Source organism: Callospermophilus lateralis, unplaced genomic scaffold (assembly GCF_048772815.1).
Source record: "Callospermophilus lateralis isolate mCalLat2 unplaced genomic scaffold, mCalLat2.hap1 Scaffold_6038, whole genome shotgun sequence".
Classification (NCBI taxonomy): Eukaryota; Metazoa; Chordata; class Mammalia; order Rodentia; family Sciuridae; genus Callospermophilus; species Callospermophilus lateralis.
Window position 1 is genome coordinate 15,001 of NW_027514599.1, and position 19,645 is coordinate 34,645.

Below are 19,645 nucleotides of genomic sequence, written 5' to 3' on the forward strand. Positions count from 1 at the left end.
CGCCCCCCGCAAGGCTTGCGGGTGAGGGGGCTTCCGGTCTGGTGAGGCCGTCGACTGGGCTCTGACGGGGTTTGACTCGGAACGCTACTTTCACAGGCGGTCCTTTCCGGGAGCACAGCCCATGGACAAATGGACGGAGGGGTCTGTGCCCTTCCTCAGGGCGGTGCTGTACAGGTCCTGGTCCTTGAGGTGTACAAACAAGGCGCAGAGCCCTCCGACCTTGGCACTCAGTCCGAAGGGAGTCACTCGGGGGTGGGGTAGAGTGTGGTGGGGTGGGGGTGAGGTAGGGTAGGGTGGGGGTGGCGGTGGGGGTGCGGGGCGGCCAAGCGCTGCTGTGCAGAGTGGACAAAGCAGAGTGGATGGGGAACTCAGGGCGAGGCCCGCGCCCCAGCGGCGCACTTCTGAGCCTGGCCCTGTGACTGACTGACTGACTGACTGACTGGGAACCAGCGGGCCACAGCCGGCTCGCCACCCGCTGCCCGGTTGTCTGTGGGTCCCTGCGTGTGTTCCTCCTCGGGCCCTCCCTGAGGTTGGCTCCCCGCACAGGTGTTGTGTGTGGCCGGCCGCTCGCCATTGCCCAGTCCCACTGCATTTCCAGCTGGGGCGCTGGGCCTCTGTCAGGGTCTCTGGGGTGTCCGGTGGGGGGCGCGGGGGGCCGGGGTGTCTGCTCCCGTCTTCGCCCCTGGCTCTCTGGGCGCCCGGCTCGGCTCTGCTCGGCTAGGCTAGGCTAGGGTAGCGCGGGCGGCGGCAGCTGGGGATTCTCTGGGGATTCTCGGCCAGGCGAAGGGCTGGGTGGGGTGGCGGTGCGGGTGCCGGGTGCCCGGGGGTCGGGGGTCTTGGGGCTCGGCGAGGAGGGGCAGAGGCCAGGCCAGGCCGGGGCGGGGCTCCCGGTAGGTGGAGCCAGGTGCCCAGGGGCAGAGGTGGAGGCGGGACTCAGCCCCTGTCAGCCCCGCCTAGCCCACTCCACCCCGACCCGATCCGGCCCGGCCGAGGACCCGAGAGGGAGAGCCGGCCAGTCTCCCAGGACCCCCGCGCCGCCGCGGGGACCGAGTCAGGTCGGAGCGAGAAAGCCAGCCTGGAGTTGAGTTGAGGAGCGCTGGGCAGTGCTGGGGCGGGGCGAGGGAGGCCCCCTGGGAACACCCGCTGTGTTGGCCCCCTCCACCGCTGCCCTGCCCTCCCCTGCCCTCCCCTGCCCCTGGGCTGAAGGGTGGAAGCCGGCGCAGGCTCTTGAGGCGTTCCGGGGCAGCCTCCGCCGTCTACGGCCATACCACCCTGAACGCGCCCGATCTCGTCTGATCTGGAAGCTAAGCAGGGTCGGGCCTGGTTAGTACTTGGATGGGAGACCGCCTGGGAATACCGGGTGCTGTAGGCTTTTGCGCCCCCTTCCCACACGCACTTTTCTTGCGTGGCCCGGAAACAGTGTCCGTGACCGCCTCAGGCCGTGACCCCCGGGCCCGCGCGGGTAGGGCGCAGGGGCAGCCCTGGGCTCCCGGTGTCCCTTCAGGCCTGCGGCTGGCCTCCCGCCTCGCCTCCGGCGCCCAGCGCCCAGCGCCTGCAGTGAGCCACACTGGCCTGGCTCTCTCCAGGGACGCTAGGACACTCCAGGCGACCCGGCGGAGCCGAGCCTGGTCCAGGCCTCGACCAGTCCTGTGCACCCTGACCGACCCCCACCCCCCCCCACCACTCACACTCCCGGATGGGGGGTGGGGAGGCGCACACCTGCTTTTCCCCAGAACACAGGGCCCACCCGCAGGGGCCGCTCCCCACCCGTTCTTGCCACACCAGCAGAGCGTGGCCACCCAGGTCCTGGGAGTGAGAGAGTCCATCCAGCGTCTCTCCCTAGGTCCGTCCCTTGGCAACTCTGCCTCCCTTCCCAACGCCTTCCTCCTGAGGGTCCCAGCCCTGAGTCTGTCTCTTCACCCATCTCTCTCTCTTTCTCTCTCTCTCTCTCTATCTCTGTCTCTCTCTCTCTCTCTCTCTCTCTCTCTCTCACACACACACACACACACACACACACTCTGGAAGCAGATGTCTTTCTGTCTATCTCTCTGCTCATCCATCTCTCCTTCACCTTTGTGACTCTACTGGCCTGTGAGGAGGCCTCCTGTCTCCATCTCCCACTCAGTGTGTCTCTTTCCTTGGCCCTTCTGTCTGTCACCCTGTCTCTCTCGCTCTCTCTCTCTCTCTCTCTCTCTCTCTCACAAACACACACACACAGACACACACTCACTCCTCTCTTCCCCCCTCCCACCCCAGCCACCTCACTCTGGGCTGCAAGTCACCCAGTCCATGGCAGCCTCGAGACTGGGCGGTCACAGGTTCTCTCATCTCCCATCTAACTTCCCGTGGATGTAAGAGTGGATTCCCACATCCCCCTTGAAGTGAGTGCACGTCTTCAGGGTGTGTGCAGGGCAGAGGCTGAGAGAAGGCCCAGGAGGCCACAGGGTCTTAGGAGGCTGCGCTGGGAGCCAAGCAAGAGAGCAGATGTCAAAGGAGGGCAGGTGCTCCGAGAAGAGGAGGAAGCAGCCTTCGGAGCAGGCAAGTGGTTCGGGGCCAGGAGGTTGCCGGGGAGGACCACGTGCCGAGGGGAGCTGAAGGCCAAGGCCGGGCGGTGGGGACAGGGAGGCAGAGGCCCCTTTGTTCGCGGCGAACCCTCCACCTGGAGACGCCTGGCCGCGAGGCAGGGCCTGAAGGCCCGGTGGGCGCGCGACCCCCCGCAACCGCTGCTCCCCCCCGCCCCCCGCAAGGCTTGCGGGTGAGGGGGCTTCCGGTCTGGTGAGGCCGTCGACTGGGCTCTGACGGGGTTTGACTCGGAACGCTACTTTCACAGGCGGTCCTTTCCGGGAGCACAGCCCATGGACAAATGGACGGAGGGGTCTGTGCCCTTCCTCAGGGCGGTGCTGTACAGGTCCTGGTCCTTGAGGTGTACAAACAAGGCGCAGAGCCCTCCGACCTTGGCACTCAGTCCGAAGGGAGTCACTCGGGGGTGGGGTAGAGTGTGGTGGGGTGGGGGTGAGGTAGGGTAGGGTGGGGGTGGCGGTGGGGGTGCGGGGCGGCCAAGCGCTGCTGTGCAGAGTGGACAAAGCAGAGTGGATGGGGAACTCAGGGCGAGGCCCGCGCCCCAGCGGCGCACTTCTGAGCCTGGCCCTGTGACTGACTGACTGACTGACTGACTGACTGACTGGGAACCAGCGGGCCACAGCCGGCTCGCCACCCGCTGCCCGGTTGTCTGTGGGTCCCTGCGTGTGTTCCTCCTCGGGCCCTCCCTGAGGGTGGCTCCCCGCACAGGTGTTGTGTGTGGCCGGCCACTCGCCATTGCCCAGTCCCACTGCATTTCCAGCTGGGGCGCTGGGCCTCTGTCAGGGTCTCTGGGGTGTCCGGTGGGGGGCGCGGGGGGCCGGGGTGTCTGCTCCCGTCTTCGCCCCTGGCTCTCTGGGCGCCCGGCTCGGCTTTGCTCGGCTAGGCTAGGCTAGGGTAGCGCGGGCGGCGGCAGCTGGGGATTCTCTGGGGATTCTCGGCCAGGCGAAGGGCTGGGTGGGGTGGCGGTGCGGTTGCCGGGTGCCCGGGGGTCGGGGGTCTTGGGGCTCGGCGAGGAGGGGCAGAGGCCAGGCCAGGCCGGGGCGGGGCTCCCGGTAGGTGGAGCCAGGTGCCCAGGGGCAGAGGTGGAGGCGGGACTCAGCCCCTGTCAGCCCCGCCTAGCCCACTCCACCCCGACCCGATCCGGCCCGGCCGAGGACCCGAGAGGGAGAGCCGGCCAGTCTCCCAGGACCCCCGCGCCGCCGCATGGACCGAGTCAGGTCGGAGCGAGAAAGCCAGCCTGGAGTTGAGTTGAGGAGCGCTGGGCAGTGCTGGGGCGGGGCGAGGGAGGCCCCCTGGGAACACCCACTGTGTTGGCCCCCTCCACCGCTGCCCTGCCCTCCCCTGCCCTCCCCTGCCCCTGGGCTGAAGGGTGGAAGCCGGCGCAGGCTCTTGAGGCGTTCCGGGGCAGCCTCCGCCGTCTACGGCCATACCACCCTGAACGCGCCCGATCTCGTCTGATCTCGGAAGCTAAGCAGGGTCGGGCCTGGTTAGTACTTGGATGGGAGACCGCCTGGGAATACCGGGTGCTGTAGGCTTTTGCGCCCCCTTCCCACACGCACTTTTCTTGCGTGGCCCGGAAACAGTGTCCGTGACCGCCTCAGGCCGTGACCCCCGGGCCCGCGGGGGTAGGGCGCAGGGGCAGCCCTGGGCTCCCGGTGTCCCTTCAGGCCTGCGGCTGGCCTCCCGCCTCCCGCCTCCCGCCTCGCCTCCGGCGCCCAGCGCCCAGCGCCTGCAGTGAGCCACACTGGCCTGGCTCTCTCCAGGGACGCTAGGACACTCCAGGCGACCCGGCGGAGCCGAGCCTGGTCCAGGCCTCGACCAGTCCTGTGCACCCTGACCGACCCCCACCCCCCCCACCACTCACACTCCCGGATGGGGGGTGGGGAGGCGCACACCTGCTTTTCCCCAGAACACAGGGCCCACCCGCAGGGGCCGCTCCCCACCCGTTCTTGCCACACCAGCAGAGCGTGGCCACCCAGGTCCTGGGAGTGAGAGAGTCCATCCAGCGTCTCTCCCTAGGTCCGTCCCTTGGCAACTCTGCCTCCCTTCCCAACGCCTTCCTCCTGAGGGTCCCAGCCCTGAGTCTGTCTCTTTACCCATCTCTCTCTCTTTCTCTCTCTCTCTCTCTATCTCTGTCTCTCTCTCTCTCTCTCTCTCTCTCTCTCTCACACACACACACACACACACACACACTCTGGAAGCAGATGTCTTTCTGTCTATCTCTCTGCTCATCCATCTCTCCTTCACCTTTGTGACTCTACTGGCCTGTGAGGAGGCCTCCTGTCTCCATCTCCCACTCAGTGTGTCTCTTTCCTTGGCCCTTCTGTCTGTCACCCTGTCTCTCTCGCGCTCTCTCTCTCTCTCTCTCTCTCTCTCTCTCTCTCTCTCTCACAAACACACACACACAGACACACACTCACTCCTCTCTTCCCCCCTCCCACCCCAGCCACCTCACTCTGGGCTGCAAGTCACCCAGTCCATGGCAGCCTCGAGACTGGGCGGTCACAGGTTCTCTCATCTCCCATCTAACTTCCCGTGGATGTAAGAGTGGATTCCCACATCCCCCTTGAAGTGAGTGCACGTCTTCAGGGTGTGTGCAGGGCAGAGGCTGAGAGAAGGCCCAGGAGGCCACAGGGTCTTAGGAGGCTGCGCTGGGAGCCAAGCAAGAGAGCAGATGTCAAAGGAGGGCAGGTGCTCCGAGAAGAGGAGGAAGCAGCCTTCGGAGCAGGCAAGTGGTTCGGGGCCAGGAGGTTGCCGGGGAGGACCACGTGCCGAGGGGAGCTGAAGGCCAAGGCCGGGCGGTGGGGACAGGGAGGCAGAGGCCCCTTTGTTCGCGGCGAACCCTCCACCTGGAGACGCCTGGCCGCGAGGCAGGGCCTGAAGGCCCGGTGGGCGCGCGACCCCCCGCAACCGCTGCTCCCCCCCGCCCCCCGCAAGGCTTGCGGGTGAGGGGGCTTCCGGTCTGGTGAGGCCGTCGACTGGGCTCTGACGGGGTTTGACTCGGAACGCTACTTTCACAGGCGGTCCTTTCCGGGAGCACAGCCCATGGACAAATGGACGGAGGGGTCTGTGCCCTTCCTCAGGGCGGTGCTGTACAGGTCCTGGTCCTTGAGGTGTACAAACAAGGCGCAGAGCCCTCCGACCTTGGCACTCAGTCCGAAGGGAGTCACTCGGGGGTGGGGTAGAGTGTGGTGGGGTGGGGGTGAGGTAGGGTAGGGTGGGGGTGGCGGTGGGGGTGCGGGGCGGCCAAGCGCTGCTGTGCAGAGTGGACAAAGCAGAGTGGATGGGGAACTCAGGGCGAGGCCCGCGCCCCAGCGGCGCACTTCTGAGCCTGGCCCTGTGACTGACTGACTGACTGACTGACTGGGAACCAGCGGGCCACAGCCGGCTCGCCACCCGCTGCCCGGTTGTCTGTGGGTCCCTGCGTGTGTTCCTCCTCGGGCCCTCCCTGAGGTTGGCTCCCCGCACAGGTGTTGTGTGTGGCCGGCCGCTCGCCATTGCCCAGTCCCACTGCATTTCCAGCTGGGGCGCTGGGCCTCTGTCAGGGTCTCTGGGGTGTCCGGTGGGGGGCGCGGGGGGCCGGGGTGTCTGCTCCCGTCTTCGCCCCTGGCTCTCTGGGCGCCCGGCTCGGCTCTGCTCGGCTAGGCTAGGCTAGGGTAGCGCGGGCGGCGGCAGCTGGGGATTCTCTGGGGATTCTCGGCCAGGCGAAGGGCTGGGTGGGGTGGCGGTGCGGGTGCCGGGTGCCCGGGGGTCGGGGGTCTTGGGGCTCGGCGAGGAGGGGCAGAGGCCAGGCCAGGCCGGGGCGGGGCTCCCGGTAGGTGGAGCCAGGTGCCCAGGGGCAGAGGTGGAGGCGGGACTCAGCCCCTGTCAGCCCCGCCTAGCCCACTCCACCCCGACCCGATCCGGCCCGGCCGAGGACCCGAGAGGGAGAGCCGGCCAGTCTCCCAGGACCCCCGCGCCGCCGCGGGGACCGAGTCAGGTCGGAGCGAGAAAGCCAGCCTGGAGTTGAGTTGAGGAGCGCTGGGCAGTGCTGGGGCGGGGCGAGGGAGGCCCCCTGGGAACACCCGCTGTGTTGGCCCCCTCCACCGCTGCCCTGCCCTCCCCTGCCCTCCCCTGCCCCTGGGCTGAAGGGTGGAAGCCGGCGCAGGCTCTTGAGGCGTTCCGGGGCAGCCTCCGCCGTCTACGGCCATACCACCCTGAACGCGCCCGATCTCGTCTGATCTGGAAGCTAAGCAGGGTCGGGCCTGGTTAGTACTTGGATGGGAGACCGCCTGGGAATACCGGGTGCTGTAGGCTTTTGCGCCCCCTTCCCACACGCACTTTTCTTGCGTGGCCCGGAAACAGTGTCCGTGACCGCCTCAGGCCGTGACCCCCGGGCCCGCGCGGGTAGGGCGCAGGGGCAGCCCTGGGCTCCCGGTGTCCCTTCAGGCCTGCGGCTGGCCTCCCGCCTCGCCTCCGGCGCCCAGCGCCCAGCGCCTGCAGTGAGCCACACTGGCCTGGCTCTCTCCAGGGACGCTAGGACACTCCAGGCGACCCGGCGGAGCCGAGCCTGGTCCAGGCCTCGACCAGTCCTGTGCACCCTGACCGACCCCCACCCCCCCCCACCACTCACACTCCCGGATGGGGGGTGGGGAGGCGCACACCTGCTTTTCCCCAGAACACAGGGCCCACCCGCAGGGGCCGCTCCCCACCCGTTCTTGCCACACCAGCAGAGCGTGGCCACCCAGGTCCTGGGAGTGAGAGAGTCCATCCAGCGTCTCTCCCTAGGTCCGTCCCTTGGCAACTCTGCCTCCCTTCCCAACGCCTTCCTCCTGAGGGTCCCAGCCCTGAGTCTGTCTCTTCACCCATCTCTCTCTCTTTCTCTCTCTCTCTCTCTATCTCTGTCTCTCTCTCTCTCTCTCTCTCTCTCTCTCACACACACACACACACACACACACACTCTGGAAGCAGATGTCTTTCTGTCTATCTCTCTGCTCATCCATCTCTCCTTCACCTTTGTGACTCTACTGGCCTGTGAGGAGGCCTCCTGTCTCCATCTCCCACTCAGTGTGTCTCTTTCCTTGGCCCTTCTGTCTGTCACCCTGTCTCTCTCGCTCTCTCTCTCTCTCTCTCTCTCTCTCTCACAAACACACACACACAGACACACACTCACTCCTCTCTTCCCCCCTCCCACCCCAGCCACCTCACTCTGGGCTGCAAGTCACCCAGTCCATGGCAGCCTCGAGACTGGGCGGTCACAGGTTCTCTCATCTCCCATCTAACTTCCCGTGGATGTAAGAGTGGATTCCCACATCCCCCTTGAAGTGAGTGCACGTCTTCAGGGTGTGTGCAGGGCAGAGGCTGAGAGAAGGCCCAGGAGGCCACAGGGTCTTAGGAGGCTGCGCTGGGAGCCAAGCAAGAGAGCAGATGTCAAAGGAGGGCAGGTGCTCCGAGAAGAGGAGGAAGCAGCCTTCGGAGCAGGCAAGTGGTTCGGGGCCAGGAGGTTGCCGGGGAGGACCACGTGCCGAGGGGAGCTGAAGGCCAAGGCCGGGCGGTGGGGCAGGGAGGCAGAGGCCCCTTTGTTCGCGGCGAACCCTCCACCTGGAGACGCCTGGCCGCGAGGCAGGGCCTGAAGGCCCGGTGGGCGCGCGACCCCTCGCAACCGCTGCTCCCCCCCGCCCCCCGCAAGGCTTGCGGGTGAGGGGGCTTCCGGTCTGGTGAGGCCGTCGACTGGGCTCTGACGGGGTTTGACTCGGAACGCTACTTTCACAGGCGGTCCTTTCCGGGAGCACAGCCCATGGACAAATGGACGGAGGGGTCTGTGCCCTTCCTCAGGGCGGTGCTGTACAGGTCCTGGTCCTTGAGGTGTACAAACAAGGCGCAGAGCCCTCCGACCTTGGCACTCAGTCCGAAGGGAGTCACTCGGGGGTGTGGTAGAGTGTGGTGGGGTGGGGGTGAGGTAGGGTAGGGTGGGGGTGGCGGTGGGGGTGCGGGGCGGCCAAGCGCTGCTGTGCAGAGTGGACAAAGCAGAGTGGATGGGGAACTCAGGGCGAGGCCCGCGCCCCAGCGGCGCACTTCTGAGCCTGGCCCTGTGACTGACTGACTGACTGACTGACTGGGAACCAGCGGGCCACAGCCGGCTCGCCACCCGCTGCCCGGTTGTCTGTGGGTCCCTGCGTGTGTTCCTCCTCGGGCCCTCCCTGAGGTTGGCTCCCCGCACAGGTGTTGTGTGTGGCCGGCCGCTCGCCATTGCCCAGTCCCACTGCATTTCCAGCTGGGGCGCTGGGCCTCTGTCAGGGTCTCTGGGGTGTCCGGTGGGGGGCGCGGGGGGCCGGGGTGTCTGCTCCCGTCTTCGCCCCTGGCTCTCTGGGCGCCCGGCTCGGCTCTGCTCGGCTAGGCTAGGCTAGGGTAGCGCGGGCGGCGGCAGCTGGGGATTCTCTGGGGATTCTCGGCCAGGCGAAGGGCTGGGTGGGGTGGCGGTGCGGGTGCCGGGTGCCCGGGGGTCGGGGGTCGTGGGGCTCGGCGAGGAGGGGCAGAGGCCAGGCCAGGCCGGGGCGGGGCTCCCGGTAGGTGGAGCCAGGTGCCCAGGGGCAGAGGTGGAGGCGGGACTCAGCCCCTGTCAGCCCCGCCTAGCCCACTCCACCCCGACCCGATCCGGCCCCGCCAAGGACCCGAGAGGGAGAGCCGGCCAGTCTCCCAGGACCCCCGCGCCGCCGCGGGGACCGAGTCAGGTCGGAGCGAGAAAGCCAGCCTGGAGTTGAGTTGAGGAGCGCTGGGCAGTGCTGGGGCGGGGCGAGGGAGGCCCCCTGGGAACACCCGCTGTGTTGGCCCCTTCCACCGCTGCCTGCCCCTGGGCTGAAGGGTGGAAGCCGGTGCAGGCTCTTGAGGCGTTCCGGGGCAGCCTCCGCCGTCTACGGCCATACCACCCTGAACGCGCCCGATCTCGTCTGATCTCGGAAGCTAAGCAGGGTCGGGCCTGGTTAGTACTTGGATGGGAGACCGCCTGGGAATACCGGGTGCTGTAGGCTTTTGCGCCCCCTTCCCACACGCACTTTTCTTGCGTGGCCCGGAAACAGTGTCCGTGACCGCCTCAGGCCGTGACCCCCGGGCCCGCGGGGGTAGGGCGCAGGGGCAGCCCTGGGCTCCCGGTGTCCCTTCAGGCCTGCGGCTGGCCTCCCGCCTTCCGGCGCCCAGCGCCCAGCGCCTGCAGTGAGCCACACTGGCCTGGCTCTCTCCAGGGACGCTAGGACACTCCAGGCGACCCGGCGGAGCCGAGCCTGGTCCAGGCCTCGACCAGTCCTGTGCACCCTGACCGACCCCCACCCCCCCCCACCACTCACACTCCCGGATGGGGGGTGGGGAGGCGCACACCTGCTTTTCCCCAGAACACAGGGCCCACCCGCAGGGGCCGCTCCCCACCCGTTCTTGCCACACCAGCAGAGCGTGGCCACCCAGGTCCTGGGAGTGAGAGAGTCCATCCAGCGTCTCTCCCTAGGTCCGTCCCTTGGCAACTCTGCCTCCCTTCCCAACGCCTTCCTCCTGAGGGTCCCAGCCCTGAGTCTGTCTCTTCACCCATCTCTCTCTCTTTCTCTCTCTCTCTCTCTATCTCTGTCTCTCTCTCTCTCTCTCTCTCTCTCTCTCTCTCTCTCACACACACACACACACACACACACACTCTGGAAGCAGATGTCTTTCTGTCTATCTCTCTGCTCATCCATCTCTCCTTCACCTTTGTGACTCTACTGGCCTGTGAGGAGGCCTCCTGTCTCCATCTCCCACTCAGTGTGTCTCTTTCCTTGGCCCTTCTGTCTGTCACCCTGTCTCTCTCGCGCTCTCTCTCTCTCTCTCTCTCTCTCTCTCTCTCTCTCTCTCACAAACACACACACACAGACACACACTCACTCCTCTCTTCCCCCCTCCCACCCCAGCCACCTCACTCTGGGCTGCAAGTCACCCAGTCCATGGCAGCCTCGAGACTGGGCGGTCACAGGTTCTCTCATCTCCCATCTAACTTCCCGTGGATGTAAGAGTGGATTCCCACATCCCCCTTGAAGTGAGTGCACGTCTTCAGGGTGTGTGCAGGGCAGAGGCTGAGAGAAGGCCCAGGAGGCCACAGGGTCTTAGGAGGCTGCGCTGGGAGCCAAGCAAGAGAGCAGATGTCAAAGGAGGGCAGGTGCTCCGAGAAGAGGAGGAAGCAGCCTTCGGAGCAGGCAAGTGGTTCGGGGCCAGGAGGTTGCCGGGGAGGACCACGTGCCGAGGGGAGCTGAAGGCCAAGGCCGGGCGGTGGGGACAGGGAGGCAGAGGCCCCTTTGTTCGCGGCGAACCCTCCACCTGGAGACGCCTGGCCGCGAGGCAGGGCCTGAAGGCCCGGTGGGCGCGCGACCCCCCGCAACCGCTGCTCCCCCCCGCCCCCCGCAAGGCTTGCGGGTGAGGGGGCTTCCGGTCTGGTGAGGCCGTCGACTGGGCTCTGACGGGGTTTGACTCGGAACGCTACTTTCACAGGCGGTCCTTTCCGGGAGCACAGCCCATGGACAAATGGACGGAGGGGTCTGTGCCCTTCCTCAGGGCGGTGCTGTACAGGTCCTGGTCCTTGAGGTGTACAAACAAGGCGCAGAGCCCTCCGACCTTGGCACTCAGTCCGAAGGGAGTCACTCGGGGGTGGGGTAGAGTGTGGTGGGGTGGGGGTGAGGTAGGGTAGGGTGGGGGTGGCGGTGGGGGTGCGGGGCGGCCAAGCGCTGCTGTGCAGAGTGGACAAAGCAGAGTGGATGGGGAACTCAGGGCGAGGCCCGCGCCCCAGCGGCGCACTTCTGAGCCTGGCCCTGTGACTGACTGACTGACTGACTGACTGGGAACCAGCGGGCCACAGCCGGCTCGCCACCCGCTGCCCGGTTGTCTGTGGGTCCCTGCGTGTGTTCCTCCTCGGGCCCTCCCTGAGGTTGGCTCCCCGCACAGGTGTTGTGTGTGGCCGGCCGCTCGCCATTGCCCAGTCCCACTGCATTTCCAGCTGGGGCGCTGGGCCTCTGTCAGGGTCTCTGGGGTGTCCGGTGGGGGGCGCGGGGGGCCGGGGTGTCTGCTCCCGTCTTCGCCCCTGGCTCTCTGGGCGCCCGGCTCGGCTCTGCTCGGCTAGGCTAGGCTAGGGTAGCGCGGGCGGCGGCAGCTGGGGATTCTCTGGGGATTCTCGGCCAGGCGAAGGGCTGGGTGGGGTGGCGGTGCGGGTGCCGGGTGCCCGGGGGTCGGGGGTCTTGGGGCTCGGCGAGGAGGGGCAGAGGCCAGGCCAGGCCGGGGCGGGGCTCCCGGTAGGTGGAGCCAGGTGCCCAGGGGCAGAGGTGGAGGCGGGACTCAGCCCCTGTCAGCCCCGCCTAGCCCACTCCACCCCGACCCGATCCGGCCCGGCCGAGGACCCGAGAGGGAGAGCCGGCCAGTCTCCCAGGACCCCCGCGCCGCCGCGGGGACCGAGTCAGGTCGGAGCGAGAAAGCCAGCCTGGAGTTGAGTTGAGGAGCGCTGGGCAGTGCTGGGGCGGGGCGAGGGAGGCCCCCTGGGAACACCCGCTGTGTTGGCCCCCTCCACCGCTGCCCTGCCCTCCCCTGCCCTCCCCTGCCCCTGGGCTGAAGGGTGGAAGCCGGCGCAGGCTCTTGAGGCGTTCCGGGGCAGCCTCCGCCGTCTACGGCCATACCACCCTGAACGCGCCCGATCTCGTCTGATCTGGAAGCTAAGCAGGGTCGGGCCTGGTTAGTACTTGGATGGGAGACCGCCTGGGAATACCGGGTGCTGTAGGCTTTTGCGCCCCCTTCCCACACGCACTTTTCTTGCGTGGCCCGGAAACAGTGTCCGTGACCGCCTCAGGCCGTGACCCCCGGGCCCGCGCGGGTAGGGCGCAGGGGCAGCCCTGGGCTCCCGGTGTCCCTTCAGGCCTGCGGCTGGCCTCCCGCCTCGCCTCCGGCGCCCAGCGCCCAGCGCCTGCAGTGAGCCACACTGGCCTGGCTCTCTCCAGGGACGCTAGGACACTCCAGGCGACCCGGCGGAGCCGAGCCTGGTCCAGGCCTCGACCAGTCCTGTGCACCCTGACCGACCCCCACCCCCCCCCACCACTCACACTCCCGGATGGGGGGTGGGGAGGCGCACACCTGCTTTTCCCCAGAACACAGGGCCCACCCGCAGGGGCCGCTCCCCACCCGTTCTTGCCACACCAGCAGAGCGTGGCCACCCAGGTCCTGGGAGTGAGAGAGTCCATCCAGCGTCTCTCCCTAGGTCCGTCCCTTGGCAACTCTGCCTCCCTTCCCAACGCCTTCCTCCTGAGGGTCCCAGCCCTGAGTCTGTCTCTTCACCCATCTCTCTCTCTTTCTCTCTCTCTCTCTCTATCTCTGTCTCTCTCTCTCTCTCTCTCTCTCTCTCTCTCCACACACACACACACACACACACACACTCTGGAAGCAGATGTCTTTCTGTCTATCTCTCTGCTCATCCATCTCTCCTTCACCTTTGTGACTCTACTGGCCTGTGAGGAGGCCTCCTGTCTCCATCTCCCACTCAGTGTGTCTCTTTCCTTGGCCCTTCTGTCTGTCACCCTGTCTCTCTCGCTCTCTCTCTCTCTCTCTCTCTCTCTCTCACAAACACACACACACAGACACACACTCACTCCTCTCTTCCCCCCTCCCACCCCAGCCACCTCACTCTGGGCTGCAAGTCACCCAGTCCATGGCAGCCTCGAGACTGGGCGGTCACAGGTTCTCTCATCTCCCATCTAACTTCCCGTGGATGTAAGAGTGGATTCCCACATCCCCCTTGAAGTGAGTGCACGTCTTCAGGGTGTGTGCAGGGCAGAGGCTGAGAGAAGGCCCAGGAGGCCACAGGGTCTTAGGAGGCTGCGCTGGGAGCCAAGCAAGAGAGCAGATGTCAAAGGAGGGCAGGTGCTCCGAGAAGAGGAGGAAGCAGCCTTCGGAGCAGGCAAGTGGTTCGGGGCCAGGAGGTTGCCGGGGAGGACCACGTGCCGAGGGGAGCTGAAGGCCAAGGCCGGGCGGTGGGGACAGGGAGGCAGAGGCCCCTTTGTTCGCGGCGAACCCTCCACCTGGAGACGCCTGGCCGCGAGGCAGGGCCTGAAGGCCCGGTGGGCGCGCGACCCCCCGCAACCGCTGCTCCCCCCCGCCCCCCGCAAGGCTTGCGGGTGAGGGGGCTTCCGGTCTGGTGAGGCCGTCGACTGGGCTCTGACGGGGTTTGACTCGGAACGCTACTTTCACAGGCGGTCCTTTCCGGGAGCACAGCCCATGGACAAATGGACGGAGGGGTCTGTGCCCTTCCTCAGGGCGGTGCTGTACAGGTCCTGGTCCTTGAGGTGTACAAACAAGGCGCAGAGCCCTCCGACCTTGGCACTCAGTCCGAAGGGAGTCACTCGGGGGTGGGGTAGAGTGTGGTGGGGTGGGGGTGAGGTAGGGTAGGGTGGGGGTGGCGGTGGGGGTGCGGGGCGGCCAAGCGCTGCTGTGCAGAGTGGACAAAGCAGAGTGGATGGGGAACTCAGGGCGAGGCCCGCGCCCCAGCGGCGCACTTCTGAGCCTGGCCCTGTGACTGACTGACTGACTGACTGACTGACTGACTGGGAACCAGCGGGCCACAGCCGGCTCGCCACCCGCTGCCCGGTTGTCTGTGGGTCCCTGCGTGTGTTCCTCCTCGGGCCCTCCCTGAGGGTGGCTCCCCGCACAGGTGTTGTGTGTGGCCGGCCACTCGCCATTGCCCAGTCCCACTGCATTTCCAGCTGGGGCGCTGGGCCTCTGTCAGGGTCTCTGGGGTGTCCGGTGGGGGGCGCGGGGGGCCGGGGTGTCTGCTCCCGTCTTCGCCCCTGGCTCTCTGGGCGCCCGGCTCGGCTTTGCTCGGCTAGGCTAGGCTAGGGTAGCGCGGGCGGCGGCAGCTGGGGATTCTCTGGGGATTCTCGGCCAGGCGAAGGGCTGGGTGGGGTGGCGGTGCGGTTGCCGGGTGCCCGGGGGTCGGGGGTCTTGGGGCTCGGCGAGGAGGGGCAGAGGCCAGGCCAGGCCGGGGCGGGGCTCCCGGTAGGTGGAGCCAGGTGCCCAGGGGCAGAGGTGGAGGCGGGACTCAGCCCCTGTCAGCCCCGCCTAGCCCACTCCACCCCGACCCGATCCGGCCCGGCCGAGGACCCGAGAGGGAGAGCCGGCCAGTCTCCCAGGACCCCCGCGCCGCCGCATGGACCGAGTCAGGTCGGAGCGAGAAAGCCAGCCTGGAGTTGAGTTGAGGAGCGCTGGGCAGTGCTGGGGCGGGGCGAGGGAGGCCCCCTGGGAACACCCACTGTGTTGGCCCCCTCCACCGCTGCCCTGCCCTCCCCTGCCCTCCCCTGCCCCTGGGCTGAAGGGTGGAAGCCGGCGCAGGCTCTTGAGGCGTTCCGGGGCAGCCTCCGCCGTCTACGGCCATACCACCCTGAACGCGCCCGATCTCGTCTGATCTCGGAAGCTAAGCAGGGTCGGGCCTGGTTAGTACTTGGATGGGAGACCGCCTGGGAATACCGGGTGCTGTAGGCTTTTGCGCCCCCTTCCCACACGCACTTTTCTTGCGTGGCCCGGAAACAGTGTCCGTGACCGCCTCAGGCCGTGACCCCCGGGCCCGCGGGGGTAGGGCGCAGGGGCAGCCCTGGGCTCCCGGTGTCCCTTCAGGCCTGCGGCTGGCCTCCCGCCTCCCGCCTCCCGCCTCGCCTCCGGCGCCCAGCGCCCAGCGCCTGCAGTGAGCCACACTGGCCTGGCTCTCTCCAGGGACGCTAGGACACTCCAGGCGACCCGGCGGAGCCGAGCCTGGTCCAGGCCTCGACCAGTCCTGTGCACCCTGACCGACCCCCACCCCCCCCACCACTCACACTCCCGGATGGGGGGTGGGGAGGCGCACACCTGCTTTTCCCCAGAACACAGGGCCCACCCGCAGGGGCCGCTCCCCACCCGTTCTTGCCACACCAGCAGAGCGTGGCCACCCAGGTCCTGGGAGTGAGAGAGTCCATCCAGCGTCTCTCCCTAGGTCCGTCCCTTGGCAACTCTGCCTCCCTTCCCAACGCCTTCCTCCTGAGGGTCCCAGCCCTGAGTCTGTCTCTTTACCCATCTCTCTCTCTTTCTCTCTCTCTCTCTCTATCTCTGTCTCTCTCTCTCTCTCTCTCTCTCTCTCTCTCACACACACACACACACACACACACACTCTGGAAGCAGATGTCTTTCTGTCTATCTCTCTGCTCATCCATCTCTCCTTCACCTTTGTGACTCTACTGGCCTGTGAGGAGGCCTCCTGTCTCCATCTCCCACTCAGTGTGTCTCTTTCCTTGGCCCTTCTGTCTGTCACCCTGTCTCTCTCGCGCTCTCTCTCTCTCTCTCTCTCTCTCTCTCTCTCTCTCTCTCACAAACACACACACACAGACACACACTCACTCCTCTCTTCCCCCCTCCCACCCCAGCCACCTCACTCTGGGCTGCAAGTCACCCAGTCCATGGCAGCCTCGAGACTGGGCGGTCACAGGTTCTCTCATCTCCCATCTAACTTCCCGTGGATGTAAGAGTGGATTCCCACATCCCCCTTGAAGTGAGTGCACGTCTTCAGGGTGTGTGCAGGGCAGAGGCTGAGAGAAGGCCCAGGAGGCCACAGGGTCTTAGGAGGCTGCGCTGGGAGCCAAGCAAGAGAGCAGATGTCAAAGGAGGGCAGGTGCTCCGAGAAGAGGAGGAAGCAGCCTTCGGAGCAGGCAAGTGGTTCGGGGCCAGGAGGTTGCCGGGGAGGACCACGTGCCGAGGGGAGCTGAAGGCCAAGGCCGGGCGGTGGGGACAGGGAGGCAGAGGCCCCTTTGTTCGCGGCGAACCCTCCACCTGGAGACGCCTGGCCGCGAGGCAGGGCCTGAAGGCCCGGTGGGCGCGCGACCCCCCGCAACCGCTGCTCCCCCCCGCCCCCCGCAAGGCTTGCGGGTGAGGGGGCTTCCGGTCTGGTGAGGCCGTCGACTGGGCTCTGACGGGGTTTGACTCGGAACGCTACTTTCACAGGCGGTCCTTTCCGGGAGCACAGCCCATGGACAAATGGACGGAGGGGTCTGTGCCCTTCCTCAGGGCGGTGCTGTACAGGTCCTGGTCCTTGAGGTGTACAAACAAGGCGCAGAGCCCTCCGACCTTGGCACTCAGTCCGAAGGGAGTCACTCGGGGGTGGGGTAGAGTGTGGTGGGGTGGGGGTGAGGTAGGGTAGGGTGGGGGTGGCGGTGGGGGTGCGGGGCGGCCAAGCGCTGCTGTGCAGAGTGGACAAAGCAGAGTGGATGGGGAACTCAGGGCGAGGCCCGCGCCCCAGCGGCGCACTTCTGAGCCTGGCCCTGTGACTGACTGACTGACTGACTGACTGACTGACTGGGAACCAGCGGGCCACAGCCGGCTCGCCACCCGCTGCCCGGTTGTCTGTGGGTCCCTGCGTGTGTTCCTCCTCGGGCCCTCCCTGAGGGTGGCTCCCCGCACAGGTGTTGTGTGTGGCCGGCCACTCGCCATTGCCCAGTCCCACTGCATTTCCAGCTGGGGCGCTGGGCCTCTGTCAGGGTCTCTGGGGTGTCCGGTGGGGGGCGCGGGGGGCCGGGGTGTCTGCTCCCGTCTTCGCCCCTGGCTCTCTGGGCGCCCGGCTCGGCTTTGCTCGGCTAGGCTAGGCTAGGGTAGCGCGGGCGGCGGCAGCTGGGGATTCTCTGGGGATTCTCGGCCAGGCGAAGGGCTGGGTGGGGTGGCGGTGCGGTTGCCGGGTGCCCGGGGGTCGGGGGTCTTGGGGCTCGGCGAGGAGGGGCAGAGGCCAGGCCAGGCCGGGGCGGGGCTCCCGGTAGGTGGAGCCAGGTGCCCAGGGGCAGAGGTGGAGGCGGGACTCAGCCCCTGTCAGCCCCGCCTAGCCCACTCCACCCCGACCCGATCCGGCCCGGCCGAGGACCCGAGAGGGAGAGCCGGCCAGTCTCCCAGGACCCCCGCGCCGCCGCATGGACCGAGTCAGGTCGGAGCGAGAAAGCCAGCCTGGAGTTGAGTTGAGGAGCGCTGGGCAGTGCTGGGGCGGGGCGAGGGAGGCCCCCTGGGAACACCCGCTGTGTTGGCCCCCTCCACCGCTGCCCTGCCCTCCCCTGCCCTCCCCTGCCCCTGGGCTGAAGGGTGGAAGCCGGCGCAGGCTCTTGAGGCGTTCCGGGGCAGCCTCCGCCGTCTACGGCCATACCACCCTGAACGCGCCCGATCTCGTCTGATCTCGGAAGCTAAGCAGGGTCGGGCCTGGTTAGTACTTGGATGGGAGACCGCCTGGGAATACCGGGTGCTGTAGGCTTTTGCGCCCCCTTCCCACACGCACTTTTCTTGCGTGGCCCGGAAACAGTGTCCGTGACCGCCTCAGGCCGTGACCCCCGGGCCCGCGGGGGTAGGGCGCAGGGGCAGCCCTGGGCTCCCGGTGTCCCTTCAGGCCTGCGGCTGGCCTCCCGCCTCCCGCCTCCCGCCTCGCCTCCGGCGCCCAGCGCCCAGCGCCTGCAGTGAGCCACACTGGCCTGGCTCTCTCCAGGGACGCTAGGACACTCCAGGCGACCCGGCGGAGCCGAGCCTGGTCCAGGCCTCGACCAGTCCTGTGCACCCTGACCGACCCCCACCCCCCCCCACCACTCACACTCCCGGATGGGGGGTGGGGAGGCGCACACCTGCTTTTCCCCAGAACACAGGGCCCACCCGCAGGGGCCGCTCCCCACCCGTTCTTGCCACACCAGCAGAGCGTGGCCACCCAGGTCCTGGGAGTGAGAGAGTCCATCCAGCGTCTCTCCCTAGGTCCGTCCCTTGGCAACTCTGCCTCCCTTCCCAACGCCTTCCTCCTGAGGGTCCCAGCCCTGAGTCTGTCTCTTCACCCATCTCTCTCTCTTTCTCTCTCTCTCTCTCTCTATCTCTGTCTCTCTCTCTCTCTCTCTCTCTCTCTCTCTCACACACACACACACACACACACACACACTCTGGAAGCAGATGTCTTTCTGTCTATCTCTCTGCTCATCCATCTCTCCTTCACCTTTGTGACTCTACTGGCCTGTGAGGAGGCCTCCTGTCTCCATCTCCCACTCAGTGTGTCTCTTTCCTTGGCCCTTCTGTCTGTCACCCTGTCTCTCTCGCTCTCTCTCTCTCTCTCTCTCTCTCTCACAAACACACACACACAGACACACACTCACTCCTCTCTTCCCCCCTCCCACCCCAGCCACCTCACTCTGGGCTGCAAGTCACCCAGTCCATGGCAGCCTCGAGACTGGGCGGTCACAGGTTCTCTCATCTCCCATCTAACTTCCCGTGGATGTAAGAGTGGATTCCCACATCCCCCTTGAAGTGAGTGCACGTCTTCAGGGTGTGTGCAGGGCAGAGGCTGAGAGAAGGCCCAGGAGGCCACAGGGTCTTAGGAGGCTGCGCTGGGAGCCAAGCAAGAGAGCAGATGTCAAAGGAGGGCAGGTGCTCCGAGAAGAGGAGGAAGCAGCCTTCGGAGCAGGCAAGTGGTTCGGGGCCAGGAGGTTGCCGGGGAGGACCACGTGCCGAGGGGAGCTGAAGGCCAAGGCCGGGCGGTGGGGACAGGGAGGCAGAGGCCCCTTTGTTCGCGGCGAACCCTCCACCTGGAGACGCCTGGCCGCGAGGCAGGGCCTGAAGGCCCGGTGGGCGCGCGACCCCCCGCAACCGCTGCTCCCCCCCGCCCCCCGCAAGGCTTGCGGGTGAGGGGGCTTCCGGTCTGGTGAGGCCGTCGACTGGGCTCTGACGGGGTTTGACTCGGAACGCTACTTTCACAGGCGGTCCTTTCCGGGAGCACAGCCCATGGACAAATGGACGGAGGGGTCTGTGCCCTTCCTCAGGGCGGTGCTGTACAGGTCCTGGTCCTTGAGGTGTACAAACAAGGCGCAGAGCCCTCCGACCTTGGCACTCAGTCCGAAGGGAGTCACTCGGGGGTGGGGTAGAGTGTGGTGGGGTGGGGGTGAGGTAGGGTAGGGTGGGGGTGGCGGTGGGGGTGCGGGGCGGCCAAGCGCTGCTGTGCAGAGTGGACAAAGCAGAGTGGATGGGGAACTCAGGGCGAGGCCCGCGCCCCAGCGGCGCACTTCTGAGCCTGGCCCTG

General features: G+C 67.1%; 7 non-coding genes across 7 annotated transcripts; all 7 read left to right on the forward strand.

Moving 5' to 3' along the window:
- The first annotated feature begins 1,254 nt into the window (after window positions 1-1,254).
- LOC143640734 (5S ribosomal RNA) lies at window positions 1,255-1,372 on the forward strand. The gene has a single exon (XR_013155094.1). It is a non-coding gene; the product is annotated as a 5S ribosomal RNA (ribosomal RNA).
- Window positions 1,373-3,996: 2,624 nt separating this feature from the next.
- LOC143640742 (5S ribosomal RNA) lies at window positions 3,997-4,115 on the forward strand. Its single transcript, XR_013155102.1, has one exon. It is a non-coding gene; the product is annotated as a 5S ribosomal RNA (ribosomal RNA).
- Window positions 4,116-6,758: 2,643 nt separating this feature from the next.
- Window positions 6,759-6,876, forward strand: LOC143640735 (5S ribosomal RNA). Its single transcript, XR_013155095.1, has one exon. It is a non-coding gene; the product is annotated as a 5S ribosomal RNA (ribosomal RNA).
- A 2,592-nt stretch (window positions 6,877-9,468) lies between these two features.
- On the forward strand, window positions 9,469-9,587 carry LOC143640743 (5S ribosomal RNA). Its single transcript, XR_013155103.1, has one exon. It is a non-coding gene; the product is annotated as a 5S ribosomal RNA (ribosomal RNA).
- Window positions 9,588-12,219: 2,632 nt separating this feature from the next.
- Window positions 12,220-12,337, forward strand: LOC143640737 (5S ribosomal RNA). The gene has a single exon (XR_013155097.1). It is a non-coding gene; the product is annotated as a 5S ribosomal RNA (ribosomal RNA).
- A 2,625-nt stretch (window positions 12,338-14,962) lies between these two features.
- Window positions 14,963-15,081, forward strand: LOC143640744 (5S ribosomal RNA). The gene has a single exon (XR_013155104.1). It is a non-coding gene; the product is annotated as a 5S ribosomal RNA (ribosomal RNA).
- Window positions 15,082-17,732: 2,651 nt separating this feature from the next.
- LOC143640745 (5S ribosomal RNA) lies at window positions 17,733-17,851 on the forward strand. Its single transcript, XR_013155105.1, has one exon. It is a non-coding gene; the product is annotated as a 5S ribosomal RNA (ribosomal RNA).
- The last annotated feature ends 1,794 nt before the right edge of the window (window positions 17,852-19,645 follow it).